General features: G+C 44.3%; 1 protein-coding gene and 1 pseudogene across 1 annotated transcript in view; both read right to left on the reverse strand.

The window, feature by feature from the left end:
• Nucleotides 1-16,855, reverse strand: part of MACROD2 (mono-ADP ribosylhydrolase 2) — a 2,256,418-nt gene that overhangs the window by 457,505 nt on the left and 1,782,058 nt on the right. The window lies entirely within an intron of this gene.
• Nucleotides 16,030-16,714, reverse strand: LOC128574139 (prolyl hydroxylase EGLN2-like; annotated as a pseudogene).

Genomic DNA, 16,855 nt, shown 5'->3' on the forward strand with positions numbered 1-16,855 from the left:
AATTTGTAAATTGTGACATACAGGTAACAAATATACCATCTTAATCATTTTAAAGTGCACAGTTCAGTAGTATAGGTATATTCCCATTATCGTGCAATGGATCTTCAGAAATTTTTCATCTTTTGAAACTAAAACCCTTCTACACACTTAAATGATAGATAAGTTGCCATTTCTCCTTCCCCTAAATTCCTGGAAACCACCATTCTACTTTCTCACCGTTGAAATTGCCTACCCTAAATACCTCGTATACAGGGTATACTTACAGTATCTGTCTTTTTTGCGACTGGCTTATTTCGCAAAGCACAATCTGCTGTTATAATTTTAACCTGTCAAACTGTCTAATCATCTCTCCCTTTCCTCTCTGAGAAGAAATATTGTCTCTAGACAGCTTGACCGGGTGGGAGAAATTTGTTTATAGTTGTGGGTTCCTAGGCATTGTGGCAGCTGTTTGGATCAGAGGTGTGTTTACTTTTTTCTTTGTCCTGAGTGTATTGTCATGATGTACATGTAGCTTTCAAAGGGGAACAACCACCGGGGGAAAGAAGGCGACTAAGAAGATGAGGAAAGACAAGGAAATTAAAGTGTTTTCAGAACCTGACAAGCTGACAAAGGGATACAAGCTTTTGGATTCTTCCCACAAAATCAACCCTGAAAGAACTATAGAAATGAAAGAAAAGCACAAATCTAAGATGCTAACATACGTACACATGTCTATTTATTTATTATTTATTTATTCAGACAGAGTCTCACTCTGTCACCCTAGGTAGAGTGCCGTGGTATCACAACTCACAGCAACCTCAAGCTCTTGGGCTCAAGGGATCCTCTTGCCTCAACCTCCCAAGAGGTTAGGACTCTCGAAGCCCATCACCACACTTGGCTAATTTTTCTATTTTTAGTAGACATGGGGTCTCACTCTTGCTCAGGCTGGTCTTGAATTACTGAGCTCAAGCAATCCACCCATCTAGGCCTCCCAGTTTGCTAGGATTATAGGCATGAGACACCGTGTCCAGCTAAGACCCTAACATTTAAAAAGTGTGGCATCTAAGGAAGCCTAAAGTCTGCTAGGATCTGGCATGTGCGTGTCTGAGTGGTACATGGGGTGGGTGCATATGGTGGGTGTGGGGAGCTGCTGAATCTGCCAAGGAAAGTGGCAGTATACCCTGATGGTATCCTCACGCTTCTCCAGATGTTGCTGGGAAATCAGATTCAAAATTTAAATTAAGCATTATAAATAAATGAACAGAAATAGGGAGAATACACTAATGGACTAATAACAATCAGTCAAAAATAAACCGATAGGCATATTAACTACAGATAATATAATAATTGAAATTAAGAACACAGAGGATGAGAGGAATGGATGAATGTCAGAGAAAAACTGGCAATCTGAGAAATGTATTTAGGAACTGTTTGAGATTGCATCAGGAAAGGATAAAGAGAAAACACGGAAGCAAAACTAGGAAATTTCAGAAATGAACAGAGGTGTCCATACAGGTTGGAGAAAGGGACTTTTTAGTGGCATTACCACCTCTATAGAGAAAAATAAAATCGTCTTCTTTCTAATAGCATCCACAATGGTGGACTTTGGATGGATTACAGAACATACAAGTTAAACTTCAAATTTAGAACATGGAAATGTATGAAAACATCTTTCTGACTTTGAGGAGGAAAGGGCAATCTAAAAACTCAAAAGTACAAATCAAAAGATTAAACATTGATTAACAATTTATGAGTTAAGTCTCAGTAAAGGATACCATAGGGAAAAATTAACAGAAATTAAAAGAGCAAGGAGATATTTATTTGTGCCCAGAAACTGTAAAGCTGAGTAACGTCCAGTGTTGGTGGGAGTGTGGGGACACAGACATGGAGAGCCTCAGCTGTGCTGGTGCAGCTGGGCTGGGGTCAGTCCAGCAACCCAGCCCAGGGGGTACCACAACGAGATTCTCACACAGCTCTGCAAGGAACACATACAAGAATATTGTTTGTGGAGCAAACCTAAGCGTCTGTCAGGGAGAAATGACTGAATTTCCAGGCCATGGAATTCCCTGGAGCAGAGAGAGCATCAATGGGCTCACCCAACAACAGGGACAGGACATTAAGACATCACTCTGAGCAATGCAGAAGGAAAGAGAGAGAGGACAAAAAGAGAAAAGAAAAAAGAGAGAAGGAAATGAATAAGATTGAGAACAACAATATTTGTGTATAGTCACAAAATAAAACAAAAATATTTTTAAATACATGATTATACCAAACCTATGGGAATGTTTGCTTGTGGAGTGGGGGTGGGGGGGAAAGGGGGTTGGCGATGAGATCAGAGGGACCTGGATAATGAAATAAGGCAGATGTCCCTGTCACAGACAGCAGAGAATCAGTGAGCTGGTGGCACAGCCCTCTGCATTGACAGACAGACAAACGGGAGTTACTGAGACAGCCTTCTGTTTGCAGAGCCTGTGCTAAGAGCTTTACAGCGAGCAACTCATTTACTTTGTATGACCAGCTGCAGGAGAAATTTCTGTTCTTCTCATTTCCCAAATGATGAAATAAATAATAGCTCATAGGAGGAAGCAGCGTGGCTGGTGGGTCTCATTGCACGGAGGAGTCAGAATCAGGGAAGCCTGTCTTCAATGCCCAGAATCTTGACACAGTTCCGAACTGCCTTGCTGAAGTTGCTTCATGGGGTGGCAGCACTGACCAGGGACAAGCGCCCGGATAGATGTGTGTACTGTGTGTCACCACAATGCCACAGCTGCGACGTGGTCTGGCCACTGCGCCTTCTGTGGGCTGTACCGTATCTATACCTCACCCCATACCTCACACACTGGAGCAGAGCAGAGCCAGCCACACAGCACCAGGAAGCGGCTCCTCCAGCCTCTTTGAAAGATGCCAGATGCCTCCTACTGTGTGTGGTACGAACAAGTTTATATGATATGAAATATTTAAAACGTGGGCATGCTGATCCATGCTCCGAATGAAAGTCTGCTCTCAGAAAAAAAAATGAAAATAAAGGACTTGAGAAATAGCTGTTCAGATGAAAACAAAATCCTGACACAATGCCAACTTCAGCTTACAAAAATAGACCACCTCTTGGAGGGCGAAATTTCCATGCCTGCAGGCATTACTCCAACAAAGTGAGTGTGGACCTGAAGCATGTGGTCTTAATAAACCTTATTCCATATTCCTCATATTACTATTAAAATAGGGTTATGAGAAGTGCCTCTTACAAACATGGGGCCTACTGCAAGTAATTACAAGGAAAAACAATAATGTCTGCCTTTGTTAGGAGGGTAGTTTACAATTAGCAGTAAATGCCATCGTGGCAATATTTGCATGAGGAGACCTGACAGTAGCGATTTTGAGATACAAATCAAATTTTGCAAGGAGAAAAAGAAAATAGCAGTACCTCACATTATCAGTTCTTCTCCTTAATAACAAGGATAAACACCAGAGTCTCATCCTCAGAACAAGAAGATTAAACCAGAGCTCCTTATCAATCTGCCACAAGAGATGCGAGGTGTCAGAACGAAGTCCTTCGGGGTCACAGCGTGAGATGAGGATAATGTGCCTAGGCAGCCCAGGCACCAATATTCCAAAAAGCAACTAGATAATTGCTTCATATCACATCTAACACACAATGATAAAGAATGTCAGAATAATTACTCCTAGGATACCAGGGACTGCCACACTGCAATTATCCTCACGGCCTGGGTTAGGCTGTGTGTACTTGTGGGTCTCGCTTGCTGTCGCGTTATTACCTCCTTGCAGACATGTCACTCAGATTGGTGGATTTAGCTCTGGGGGGTGGGGGTGGGGACAAGGGCTCCTTCTGAACTACGGAGATTGAAGTGCACCAATTTAATATTCGCTTCTTACTGGTAAAGGCTCAAACCCGTTTGGCAAAGGCTGTCAAGAAGAGAAGGGTTTGAGAAATGAGCCTTGGCCTGCAAGTACGCTTGGGCTGTCTTCAACCTTCTGCAGTTATTCCAGCATATTTTATTTCTGATATTTCAAATAATGAAGACAATTGAGACGAAGTCTCAATATAAAGAATGTTTTCAGCTTTGCCATGGAAAACTGAAGGGAATTAGGGAGTTTTCATTTGCTTCATACTTGTCTGGGAGGGGATCACACCACCTGTAGAACTCATTACTGAGAGCTGCTGCAAGAGTTAGATGGTGGAGAGTAAAGCAAGAGAAGAAAACACAATCTTTTACGACTAGGAGCCCTTACACGAGCACCTCCTGGCCAGTCTGAGGAGTTAGCAGTAAATACGATCCGAGTTTGTGGCATGTGACGGTCCATATGTTGTAGGCCTTAAGCCAACCCTGCCTCTATTATTAAGGTCAGCAGAAACATGCATCTCTTTGCAATATTCATCTCTCACCTGAAATAGACAACAGATGGCTGCCAATAAAAACACTGGCCCATATCCCTAAGTCTTGGCTGTCTCCTAACCATGGTAGTGATTATTGAGTAGTTACTGTGTACTAGGCATTGAAGTACTTGACGTATATTTACAGAAATGATCTCATTTAATTCCCAGCAACTCCATGAGGTCATATCATTATCCCCATTTTATAGGTAAGAACATTCAACATTGGAAGGTTTGGCAACTGAGGGACGTTTCCAAGCTACTAAGCAGCAGTGCCCGGACTTAAACCTCACAAGTCAGACTTGAGAAATCTTACACTTGAGGGTGACGGGTGAAGAGCCTACAGTGCTGGTGAATCAGTCGACCATTGATAACCCACAATCAACTGACAAAAATCTATCCTTCCAACATGCACTGAACGTTTTTATAACTCCTAGCCTGTATGTGCTGTATCAAACTCACATTGGTACACTATATTTACAATTCCCGTTATCATTTAAAAAAGACAAAAACAAAGAAGGAATGGGAGGGGGATTCAGATTGCACAGTGCCTATAGACAAATGGAAGCTTAGTTTAATTTCCTGTCATACAGATAATTAGGCACCAAATAGGTCCCTGAGGTAATTAAAAACATAATAAACCTAATGAAACAAGGGCTGCATCCTGGTTAGAGAGGGAAAAATAAAAGTAATAAATCATTAGCAAATCAGGAATTTTCTCAACAAGTGGATTATACTTTATTTATTATTAAAGTACTTGCATTCCTCAGAATCAGGAGTTGAGCTCTAAGTTGGCTGTGAATGAGCCCAACATCATTGAAAACAACAATACATCTGTTACTACCTCACGGAGGCTCAACAGCAGCCCTGAAGGCTGAGGAATTAAGTGCCATGCCAGGTATCTGGAACTTAATTCCTCAGCCAAATAAGCAGAGGGAGTGCCTGGAAGGAGGCTGGAGAAATTGGAAAGGGGTTTTCCACGGGGAGGAGAGCCTTTTCCCCCATCCACATGTTCCTGAGGTAAAGGAGAACTCAGGAATAGGAAGGCTGGAACATTACATTGTCGCTTTCCCTGTTCCTTTTTTTTTTGGCCAAGTACAGGGAATTTTATTGGTGGTACATGACAAGGTGGGGCTCCCTACGCAGACTCAGTTATACAGTCTCCCAAGCTGGTGAGAAGCAGGGAGGGCCACATTCTCCAGGCCCAGGGAGGGAGGGGACTCAAAGCTGCTTAGCTACTAACCCAGACCATCCACACCCTTCATTCTCCACTATCACTGAACTGGTCTGAACTGAAAAAAGTAAGTGAATTTCCTGTAAAATAAAATTGTTACACATATTTTCATAAAATCAACTTTGTGATCTAAGTTGCTATTTGGAAATCCATAGTGACTGCGTCACAAACAGGGCACCAAAGGGAATGATGATGGGGTGGGGGGGAGTACACACTTGATAAAAGAAGTGGCCTCCAATGCTACCTAAGGAGGCTGGAACTTCACACCCAGGAGGCGCTCCAGGGAGGGAGTCAGAGGTCTAGGTCTCAATTCCAGCTGGGCCAGCCCCTGCTCTGCAGCTGTACAAAAGATACCTCATCTGCCTGGGCCTTTGTTTTCTTCAGCTTTAAAAATGGAGATTTGAGACCTTGTCTGAGAGATTCCTATCAAGTCAACACCTACGGAAATGCCCAGCTTACTGTCAAGCATGTAGCAAGTTCTCCACAAATGCTAGAAATAAATCCAAAGCAGAGCCAAAGGTAAAAATACGAATAATACTACAGGTTATATATGAGTATAGGTTTCATATTCCAGCCCTTTATCAATAATTATAACATCCACTTTAAAGTACACTAAACGTTTATATGTGTTGGAGGACGTCTCTGAATTTCTACTGTGTTTATTCCTGATCTCACAGCACAGTGTTTAAATTATTATGGCTTTCTGGTGTGTTTTAATATCTCTAGATGTTAGTCCTTCCTTATTATACTTATGGAATTTTTCTGACTAAACTTGCTGTTTTATTTTTCCACATTCATTCTAGAGGTCACATATTTAGGTCAAAAACTTCATGTTGGTACTGACAAGGAATGAGCTATCAACCCATGAAAAGACGGGAAGGAAACTTAAGTGCATATTACTAAGTGAACGCAGCCCATCTAAACAGGCGACATACGTACAGTATGGTTCTGTCCGAGGTTCTAGGAAAGGAAAAACCACGGAGAGAGTAAAAATATCAGTGGTTTCCTGAGACTGCTGGAAGGGAGGGATGACAGGCAGAGCGCAGAGGTCTCTTAGGGCAGTGACACTACTCTGTAGGATACCGTAGTGGTGGCTACAAGCCACTGGACATTTGTCCAATCCGTAGAGTACACAACCCTAATGTAAACTACTGACTGTGGGTGGCAATGATGTGCCAACGTATCTCCATCAATTGTAACCATTCAGTATTTGGGGAGGGAGGTTGATAATGAAGGGGCTATGCCCGCGTGGAAGAAAAGGGCCGACGAGAAATCTTTACCATCCACTCGATTCTGCCGTGAAAATAAAACTTCCCTAAAAAAACAGTCCACTAATAAAAGTTTTAAAAATTCATGTTGGTATTTCCTTGGAATCCTATTTGAACTTATTTCTTATCTAAAGAAAATGAACATTGATGAAGTTGAGCGTTGCCATTCAACACACTGCATCTTTCATTCACTCAGATCCCTCTTTCTGACCTTCAGGGTATCTTAATTTTTTTTAAACATAGATGTTGTAAATTTTTAAAATATAGTTTATTTCTTGGTATATTTTTAGTGGAGTTTCTGTTTCTATTATATATTCTCTTCGTCCATCACTTGTACAGGAAGTTTCCTGGTATTTTCACTGTAATATTGTACATGGTCCCATCACTGACCATTGCGACATAGTTTTTTCTTTCCGCTAATTCCCTTGGAGTTTCTATGTAGACAATAGCATTGAGAATACCTCCAAAAATAATATTATAGTAAATTATAGTAGACATAATAAATGTCTTTGCTGTATTCTTTCCATGGACATGTATCCACTGTTTCCCCATCAAGCATGACGGTGACTTTTGTGTTGAGATCAGTGTGTTTTGTCATGTCAAGAAAGAATTCATCTGTTGTTTTATATACTTTGACTTTTGAGCCAGATAAATATAATACCCAACCCAAACCAATATGTAACATTTTAAAAAGAAAAAATCAATTAATGCTTTATTTCCAGGACAAATGACAGGCTTTATGGTTTTAGGGAGTACAAGGGCTAGTAGTTCATTTATGAGCTGGTCCCAGGAAGCCTAATAAATAAAAAAAAATAATAATAAGTGAAACAGGAAAGAGAAGGTAACTCACAAAGTGTCTGTTATTAAGAGAGATTAATCCCTGCTGGAAAGCTCTTGGGAAAGGTGCAATTACAGGCCACAAAATGATCTCACCCCTGGGGGAGGAAGCTGGGGTATTTATACACCACGCTCCAAGAGTCAGGGGATGCCTGCTGCTCAGGGGGAATTAATTCACAAGCACTGTGGGCTGCAAGGTTTTCTACAATTGGGAAAAAATAACCCTCAGGCACAGGATGCAGAGAGTGGAGGCTGGAAGTACACAGAGAGGTCAAGGCTTGTAGGGGCCAATGGCAGTGCCTGCGGCGTCCACTGAGCACCAGGAGTTAGTCTGTGACAGTGGGACCCCTTCCTTGCACATAACCATCGTTTTGTGTATCTGATTAGCAAGCTCCATCTTGGAAAAGCTGGCACCAGCCCGTCTCATAAGAAGTCCGTAGAGATGGCTACTCTTCTCAGTTGAGCTACAAGATGATGAAAGTTGCATTCACAGGTGTAGGGAGGTCTGTGCAGCCAAGAGGAGATGAGGCCTTGCAGAGGAAAATACTGCACCAGGGAAGTAGGGATAAGGAGGAAAGCGGGAGCAGACGAGGAAGAAAATAACATCGTGATTCTACCAGTAGCCAGCCCTGCCTTTACTGAGGCCCTGCCAGGAAGGCGCTCCGGCCTGTGCCACAGGAAGGTGAGAAACACCCTCTCCAGGCGCAGCACCTAAATAAGTAGACGTGAAGAAATGGGACACTGATGTGACCCAGCTAATCAGCGGCTAAACTGGGATCTGAAAACAACAGTAGAACCCCTTCGCCTATTTAAATTCCTTTTATGTTCATTTGCTTAGGATTTTTCTTTAAACATTCACTTTTTCTTCAGCCTTGTCCTTAACTATAATATCAGTCAAATCATTAGTTTGAGATCACCCCTCTATTTTGTTCTAAACACATGAAAATCAATGCATAATGATTTCTAAAAACCTATTCCACAAAAGCTCAAATACCTCGAGTGGCAAGCTGGTAGCATTTTACTTTTCCAGCTCCATAATTTGCTTTCTTTCTAGGATGTTCAAGCCTCAGACACATGCAATACACCAGAGGTTCTCCAGCTTTTGCTTGAGTGAGAATAGATTGGAATACTTGGAAAACACACGTAGGTCTGGCCCCCACTCCCAGGAGCACTGATTTGGAAGGGCTCCCATCAGACCTAGGGGACTGCATTTTAAACAGGTATCCCAGGCAAATTTAATGAAGTTTCCACAGGACACTCCGAGCAGCACTTCTAGGGAGTAAAATCTTTGGAGTAGTTTGGAGGAGTCTTTAAGATAATACCTGGTTAGAATATTGCTCTAGATCAGTAGTTCTCAACCTGCCTAATGCCGCGACCCTTTAATACAGTTCCTCATGTTGTGGTGACCCCCAACCATAGAATTATTTTCGTTGCTATTCATAACTGTAATTTTGCTACTGTGATGAATCATAACGTAAATATCTGATATGCAGGAGACCCCCCCAAAGGAGTCGTGACCCACATGTTGATAACAGCTGCTCTAGATTTTTAAAATTAAATTACTTAAAACCAGATTGGTGGAGGCTATGTCTTCTCCAAGTGCATATGGGGGGAGGGGGGAGGAAAGAGAAGCACTCACGCCCACGGCACGAGGGATGCACGCAGGAGGCTTTTGCATTCTCACGGGTATCGGGAACGTGGCATTGGGAAGAAGCATAGACCCCTTTCTGCACGAAAGCAGAATCTTGAGGGGATAAGTGGGTGATTATAAGATATGTGAGTTGCTGTACCAAACCGGAGCCACTCTGTAGAAAAGGACAGGACTGCTTTTTCCTGTTCTCTCCACTGATGAGTTTTGCGGGGACGCTAAGAAGTGTGATAAAAATTGAGACTTGAGGGACGTCAGCCGTGACACACAGTCGGCCTGTTAAGTGTGTTCCCTGCACTTTCTCTGCTATTCACATTTTTTTAGTAGCTTGTTAAGAAGGCTTCTGAGGGAAGAGGTTGTAGGCAAAACCTGAAAGAAACGAGACCAGAGGACTCTGGCTCTCGAGGGGTGCACAGAGTGGAATGTGCTGGCCCTGGCACCTCCCTGAGTATGGACAGATCTGGGTAAAGAGACTACACTTACTTTCTTCTCCGTCTCCCTCTGTTCAAGAAATAACGTTTTGGCCTTAACATCCCATCAACTCAGCTGCTGTCACTTCCAGGGTGAATTTTCTAAGATTACAGGGAAAGTCAGGTGAGAGGTGAGACCATTTTCAGAAGTCAGAACTCCAGGAGATATTTTCTACTGGGTAATGAATATCTTTCAAGCGTGACAGAACTTGATTATAATAGTTTAGTACCAAACCCAATGTCAGAACAGATACTTCTCCTGAGGTTATAAAGAGGTAAAGAACCTGAACTGTGGTTTGCAAGCTGTGCTGCCGTCTCTGGGTTGGCAGAAGATGCCTTTCTCTCAACCCCTTTTCCACGCTGCAAGGAGATAGCAAGGCTACTATCTAAATAAACAGAAAGCCAGTGGCCCTTCTGGTTACAATGTGACATTTTGCTCCCAAAGATACATAAGAAGTAGATGGTTAGCAGGCCGACTCTCGTGTGGTGCAGGGAGACTTTGGGAGTCATCTTACTGTTCATCTCTTGCCAAGGATTTATGAGTTTTTTTTCATGTAGATATATTCTGCATTTTTAAAGAAAGCACTCTCAGTTCCATAGATTCATCCAAATTGATCTTTTTCTATATAGGAGGTCCAGGCACGTGTGGAGAGTCTGGAGGGCAAAGTCGATGCGTGCCAGGCACTCGCTGTGGGCCTCCGAGGGCCGGCAGTGTGCAGACACAGGGCAGCCCACAGTGAATTCTCAGCTGACTACCTGACTATTTGGCTGACTAAAGAAAGGCAGCATCAGTGACAAATCACGATGTCCACTCAAATCAGGGATGTCACTGTGAATTGACAAAAAAAATTAAGAAGAACTAAAACCTGTTAATTCACCTAATAAATAGCTATTCGTGCCTCTTCACTCTACTCTGTGACATGGGCTAAGACCGGCACTCTTACTTGGCCAGCAGCTCCCGGTTAGGGCTCTGGCCCCAGGCATTCTAGCGGGAGAGGGCAAGGGAGGAATAGTCCAGAAAGGGCTGGCACTGGCACTTTTCCCCCCGAGCCCCCTCCCCAGTCTCCCTTTTTCCCCCAACACGAGAAAAACATTTTCTTAGTAGCACTTTATTTCATGTTGTCCCTTTTTCAATCCTCACAGGACAGAGCGCATGGTCCAGAGACTCATCCCAGGCCAGGACATGCTCCACCAAAGGCTGGGTCTCAGCCCCGCAGGCCTCTGCTCTGAGCTCAAAAATACAAGCGTCCTCCAGAGCATCAGAGTTTCAGGTCCTCAGCTTCTAAACCCAAGTAATTTCTGCGTTCTCCCTCAAGGTCATGGCCGTTTCCTACAGTTGCTGCCCCCATGCCACCTTAGAGACCTCGTCGGTTAACACATTCTTTATATAACGACATGTAGTTTGATCCTGCAATCCCACTACTAGGTATCTACCCAGAAGAAAAGAAAATCATTTTACCATAAGGATATTTTCACTAGAATGTTTATTGCAGCTCAGTGCACAATTGCCAAGATGTGGAATCAGCCCAAGGTCCCATCTACTTATGAATGGATTAATAAACTGTAGTATAGGCACACCATGGATTATCATTCAGCCAGAGAGACGATGGAGACTTTACACCTTTCTTATTTACCAGGATGGAGCTAAAAGCACATCCTTCTTAGTAAAGTATCACAAGAATGGAAAAGCAAGTATCCAATGTACTCAACACTAATATATAAACAACTACCTGTCCACAGGAGTGAAAAACACAAATATATTTGGGGGTGGGGGAGAGAAAGGGTATGGGGAGCAAGGTGGGGGATTGGTAAGCTCTGACTGATGTGCACGAGGCCAGGGTATACAGCACACCCCTTGGGTGAAAGGCTCAACACAACTTGAACTTTACCTCAGAAACAAACAATATAACCGAATCATTTGTACCCTCATATTATACCTCTATTATTTTGTTCACGTTCTTTTTGTTAAATAAAATAACTGGGGGTTGTGCTATCACAGAAGCATGGAGGGAAAAGAAATGTTTCGACAGGAAAAGTCAAATAAGAAAAGGCCAAATAATTGACCAGCCATTAGAAGTTTCAATGAGGAAGGGTTGGATGACAATAAGCAGGTGTCTGTGTACTTATCCAGGAGGGCACCCAAGGGAGATGGTGAAAAGCAGCTGGATTAGAAACATATTCATGATGGGGCTCAGAAACTGGTACCCCCTGAAGCAGCAGCCTCCAGGTATTTTTGTCTGCCCCTCTTCCTCCGCCATCTCTCAATCCTGTCTATCACAAAGCACAGGATACAGTTGTTCTCTGAAGTTCCCTTACCCACCGAAGTTTGGACCAGCCAGAAAAGAAACCAATCACCTCTGGTCCCCTTGGAGTTTTCATTGATTGTACTTCTGTCACACAGGAGGAAGTCTGTCAACGTGCCTGGACAGGTTTTTGTCACTAACCACTGTCTGCTCTGAGGGGCCTACAGACTCTGCACTGGACCATTGCATGTTCTTCAAGCCCATTGAATTCTAAAACCACTTACTAACCCCCTAAAACCATCCACACGCCCCATCTCCCCTTTTCCTGAGAAGTGTAACCATCGTGTGATAGGGTTATCACTCTGTCATCTTCCCTCTGTACGTTAAGAACTTTGTGTACATTTCTCCTATGAATCTGCCTTTTGTCAGCTGATTTTCAGAGGATCTTCAAAGGCCAAAGAGAGAGTTTTCCCTTGGCCCCTATTTTTATATTTTTTTGAGACAGAGTCTCACTTTGTCACCCTGGATAGAGTGCCTTGGCATAATAGCTCACAGCAACCTCTAACTCCTGGGCTTAAGCAATTCTCTTGACTCAGCCTCCCAAGTAGCTGAGACTACAGGCATCTGCCACCATGCCCAGCTATTTTTAGAGATGAGGTCTCGCTCTGGCTCAGGCTGTTCTCCAACTCATGAGCTCAGGCAATCTACCTGTCTTAGCCTCCCAGAATTCTAGGATTACAGGTGTGAGTCACTGCTCCCAGCCAGCCCCTTATGTTTTAAAGATGGAATTTATAAGAAAACTTAGATAAGATTGCGTATGTAACGACTCCACTGTTTTCACCCTAAGGGAAGAGTATATGCAGGTAGATTATAAAGAAGGCTGATGGATCTGGTAGCTCAGCAGACTAGAGGGACGGGGAGGAGGACAGGTGGAGACCACTAACACAGCTACATCTCTGAGGATTTCTGCAGCAAATGAGGCCACTCTGAAGGTGTGTAGACAAACCGGGGCATGCTGATGACCCCAGAGAGATGGAATGGACAGTGAGAGGGTCTGGAGTTAATGGGAAGGGTGGGTGGGGTCTACAGCACCATGGGAGGATTTGGCTTTTAATAACGCCAGAGCCACCATTGCAAACTGTCACAGGAGGAGCCAGAATGTATAACTTCAGATGCAGGAATATCCAGGAATTTGGTGATGGGAAAATAAGGTGATTCTTTTTTTTTTTTCTTTATTTTAATCTAGTTTCAAGATTTAAGAAGTCTAGCCACAGAGTCTTCTAAACAATTCACATTGCAAAATGACTGTTGTCACCCATAGCATTATCAGAAAAGCACTTCTGATTCCCAGCGATCAAATAAATCAATATTTAGGGTGTATAAGTGATAAAAAATCATCTCAACGTGGAGACTAAAGACACAGAGCTCTCACATTCTGGAAGTGATGCGAGGACCCATCATTACCACCATAAATTTGCTGAGTACTAAAAATAATCCCATATTTTCCTGTAGGATTTGCAAGCTAATAATAAGCAATTTCCAGCTGTGTGCTGTGACAGCAAAAGAGAGGGTCTAACATCCTTATAATTATATTTTCCATATCCGTACTCACATTAGAAAATACTGATTAAGATCCTTCTGCTTAAACTAGTCTTTCATTGTTAAAATCTCTGTCCTAGGTGACTTATAAAATCTGACTATACTGTACACACTGGGGCTCCAGTGGAGGATTAGCAAATATTTTACCTTTTAGGCTTTTTAAATACCCATGTATGATTGAGAGACAAAAGGTCTAACAATGGTGAGAAGTGACATTTTCCTGTAACGGAGATTCCAGAGATGCATCGTGAGGGCTCCTCCTGTTTGGCAGCCAAAGCCACACCTAATAGCTTTACCATGTGAGGTGCTGGGCACGGCACATATTCTGTTCCACAAAATGAGTGAGATTGTTTGAAAACAACTAAATTAAATAGCTATTTCTTGGGTCCATTTTCTCAAACTTCAAATGTTCTTCTGAGCTCTTGAAATGCCACTACCCAGAAAAAGGTCATGAATTCACTGCTGCTTCTTGCAGGTATTGTGAAGGAAGAATTATTCTTTGGGAGTAAACTTGGTGAGTTTAGCCTGCTGCTGGGTGGGGCCACACCACTGGGGTTTCTCAGACTCCCATAACTCGTGTGTGGTCCTAAGCGCACAGCTCGATTGATTTCCTGAAACTGGGCACAACTATAGAACCAGCACAAATCAAGGTAAAGAACACCTTTAACACCCTAGAACTTCACTCTAGCCCCGTAGATTCTGTCTTCCCAAAGATAACGTCCACTCTGACTTTCCAGTGCATAGATTCACTTTCCTGCAGGTATATAAACAGAGTCCCCTTGGTGTAGTCTCTGGTGTCTGGTTTCACTTGGTCTTTTGACTGTAACAAGAATATGCTGCCATTTATTGAGCTCTGGTGTGGCACTGTGCAAGGCCCTCACCACATCGTCTCCACAGTCAGTTCTCCCTGTGCAAGGCCCTCACCACATCGTCTGTCTCCACAGTCAGTCCTCCCTGTGCAAGGCCCTCACCACATCATCTGTCTCCACAGTCAATCCTCCCTGTGCAAGGCCCTCACCACATCGTCTCCACAGTCAGTCCTCCCTGTGCAAGGTCCTCACCACATCATCTGTCTCCACAGTCAGTCCTCCCTGTGCAAGATCCTCACCACATCGTCTGCACAGTCAGTCCTCCCTGTGCAAGGCCCTCACCACATCATCTCCACAGTCAGTCCTCAATGTGCAAGGCCCTCACCACATCGTCTGTCTCCACAGTCAGTCCTCCCTGTGCAAGGCCCTCACCACATCATCTCCACAGTCAGTCCTCCCTGTGCAAGGCCCTCACCACATCATCTGTCTCCACAGTCAGTCCTCCCTGTGCAAGGCCCTCACCACATCGTCTCCACAGTCAGTCCTCACAGCCACTTCATGACTAGGCGTTATCATGATTCTCTTTAAGTAGGTGAAGACATTTTAACCTTAGGGATGCTAACATATACGAAGTCGCTGCAGCCAGAATTCATGCTTCGTTTATCTGATCCCAACACACACGTCTCACCCATGCAGATTTTCCTAAAGGCAAACAAGGCCCAATATCCCTGATTCATCCAAATCCTTCAGGATCTGGGAGTCCAGGAATCACTCTCTCTCCAGAATGTTTCTGTCTCTTTAATTGTGGTCCTGAACCGATGGACCAGGCCAACTCGGTTCTTCTGGAGTAACACGAGCAGTGGTCCTCTCCTGGCAGGGTCATTTCGTGTTAGATAAACTGCAAAGTGACATTCAAGGTTACACCGTGTGGCTCAAGCATCGTCACTTTTACTACACTTGTCATCAGAGAGCAAGCCTATGTTGCTCATTGCTTCACTCACCAAGACAGAGCCTTCTGTAACACCCAAAGATAACTATAAACTTACTTTCAGTGACAATTCAAATGCTATTTATTTTCAGTGGAGATGGTTCATAGCCAACAATGAAAAGAAAATAATGGAATAAAGAATAGCTGTGCATCCTGTGAGACTCTAAATAGTCATGAGGAGAAAAAGAATGAAGGAGATATAGGTACTCTGAGGGAAAGGTGTTAGTTACAAAAAAGTATTGCAGGATGCATGTGAGCAGGAGGGGTGTTCACACGTGGCAGGAAGTCTGGAAGGGAACACGTGCACGCAGGTATGCAGGCATGCAAAGAAAAAAAAGAAAAGTTGGAAAGGACACGCTCCAAGGTATTACAAATAGTTGTTTTCCAATTGTTTATACCTCACAAAAAGATCAAAAAAAGTTAATCATGGAAATGTGTACTGCCAGAATAAATAATGACATAAAGAAACGATTAATGCTTTTTTGGCTATGATCATGGCATTATAGTTAGTTCTTTTTTTATTATTTATTTATTTATTCTTCTTTTTTTTTTTTTGCAGGCAATCTAGTGCCCACAGATGCTGTGCAGCGGGATAACCCTCCACCTCGCAAGCTGCCCATCCTGCAGGCTCCCACCCCGCTTCAGGGCCTCCCCTCTGCCAGTGCACAGCTGCCCTGTGCTGCCCCCTGGAAGCTGTCCTTGACGCAGATGCCATAGTACCGCATGCGGGACACAATCTAGTGCAGGGCCAGGCACTCAGGCCCAGAGGGCAGCCCCTCCTCCATGAGCCCAGCACCGGCCTCACCACTGCCCCTGCTGTAGCCACAGCCCCTGCCACCCTCCCCCTCTACCTCCTGGTTCTCTTGCCTGGCCCAAGGACGCTTGGCAGGTGAAGGGGCATCCCTGCCATCCTTGGCCCATTCCTGTTCGGGGGGGCCTCAGGCTGGGCCCCGTGGCACCCCTTGGTCATGCATTTGCTCTGCAGCAGCCACAGCTCACCACCATCCTGCCTGCCAAAGCCCTCCTGCAGGGGGCTGGCAGTGGTAGAGGTGGTTGTGCCTCTGGGGGTCCCACTCCCTGCCGAGTCCTCACCAGGCACTCCTGGACAGTGGTAGGAGGGTAGCAAGGAACAGGGCAAGTAATGCTCCACCCCCATCCTGGCCCAGCCAGGCTCCAAGGGCTCTGACACAGACCCTGGTAACTGAGGGAGAGCCTGACTGAGGGGCTGTGGCTGGCCTGGGCTGTCCATGGCAGCAGTGTCTTCATCCCCCTGGCATGGAGGGTGCTGCCTGGCCCATGGTGCCAGCCTCCTCTGCCTCCTCCTCCTCCTCCACTGATGCTGCTGGGGGCCACTGGGCCTGGCGTGGGGCAGGGTGAGGCAGGACAGGCA

The sequence above is a fragment of the Nycticebus coucang genome, chromosome 21 (genome assembly GCF_027406575.1).
Source record: "Nycticebus coucang isolate mNycCou1 chromosome 21, mNycCou1.pri, whole genome shotgun sequence".
Taxonomy (NCBI): Eukaryota; Metazoa; Chordata; class Mammalia; order Primates; family Lorisidae; genus Nycticebus; species Nycticebus coucang.